We start from the raw sequence: 1,662 nt of genomic DNA on the forward strand, positions 1-1,662 counted from the left end.
TCGTGGGCCGCAGGACAGGGAGAGGAAGGGCGGGCAGGGAGATGTGACCCTCGTGGAGGGTGGTGGTGATGTTTGGGGTAGAGGTGGAGAGCTTGCGGATGGACAAAGGGTGGCCCGATGCTGGAGGCGCGCAGCACCCCTCCATGATCATATATATATATAAATACACACACAGACACATACACGAATAGATGTATTTGAAGTCTTCATACACACGCGCGCATATATATCCATAGCTATATGTGCGCCTTGTCCATATATATATATCCGCCTCGAGTGATGAGCTTTTTCCGCCCAGTGTGGCTTAGGACTTCCTTTTTTTTTTTTTTTTTTTTTTTTTTTTTTAATTTTTTTTCTTTTTCTGTGAATTGCCAAGCTCCGTGCGTTAATATTTTAATTAATCGGTGAAAATCGAAGTCCGATTTGCGTTATCAGGAGACCCCCCGATCCTTTCTCCAAGGGGTGAGGAAAAAAAAAGACGTGTTAGAAAGCAATCTATTTTGCTGGTGTTGGGGGTTAATGACTATTGCCAAAGATAAGTGAATTATCAAAGCTGTTGCTCTACCCGATCTCAAAATCCATTACATTGCTGGCCGTCTAATTAAATACGTAAGTATAATAAAATCATATTTTATGACTATTTGAGGGTAATGAGATTAGTCTTTAGAAGCGATCGCCACATATTAAAGATGCCACTGTCTATAGAATGTTAATAACCTTACATCAAAGTGTATGGAAACTATTCATGATAAATTAAAAGAAAATTCCTGTATCCATAATCAGCCCGGAGCTTTTGAGGTACAGTAGAGCAGATTACAAAACCTCACACTTTTATCGCGGAGGGACGAGCAAACCAAAGTTCCCAAACAATGCGGTGCTCGGGGTGGAAATGGCATTTGGTGGCACGGACGCATTTAGGGACCTCGGGCGGGCGCCGGGGGCTGGGGGCTGCCGGTCCCCCCGCACGCCAAATCCGCCCTCCTGAAAATAAGGTAAAAATGCCCAACAACGCTATAATTGTAACGTATTTCCTAAAATGCACAGAACAATGCCGAAGTTGGTTCTTCCCTCTGCTAACGAAAGCATCACGCTTAAAATCATTTACAGTATCTTTAATTCAGATTACACGCGCCAAGGCGATTTAAATCTGATTACCAAATTAGAAGGTTTTAAAACAAATCCTTTTAAATCTGATACTGTTGACTAAGGAGGAAAAAAAAAAAAGTTCCATAAGCCCATCACATAAGGTAACGATCCTGCCCCAGAAAGAAAGGGAGTTTTAAACCTTTTTGACAACAAATGCAGCTGCCCCGCTATTTTGGACGATATTAAGCGAAAATGAATGCAAATCTGTGTTCAGAAGCCATCTGGCCAGAAATGGGGGAATCAGCTGCTCTTCACAACAGGCTCTGAGGCTGAATCTATTTCAGCTCATTTTCTAGATCATCTGGTCCTGCACCCAAAGCGTGGAAAATACGGTCTTTATCATTCACCAACTTTATCTTTTTTTGTCACTCCGTGGATCTGGTCCTCAAAGCGTGGAAAATACGGTCTTTATCATTCACCAACTTTATCTTTTTTTGTCACTCCGCTCCGCACCTCCCAGGCCGGCATCCTGCGGGCCAGTCGCCCCCCGACAAGTTCTCCCCCCCCCGGGAGGGG

The sequence above is a fragment of the Aptenodytes forsteri genome, unplaced genomic scaffold (genome assembly GCF_000699145.1).
Source record: "Aptenodytes forsteri isolate BGI_AS27 unplaced genomic scaffold, ASM69914v1 Scaffold15, whole genome shotgun sequence".
Taxonomy (NCBI): Eukaryota; Metazoa; Chordata; class Aves; order Sphenisciformes; family Spheniscidae; genus Aptenodytes; species Aptenodytes forsteri.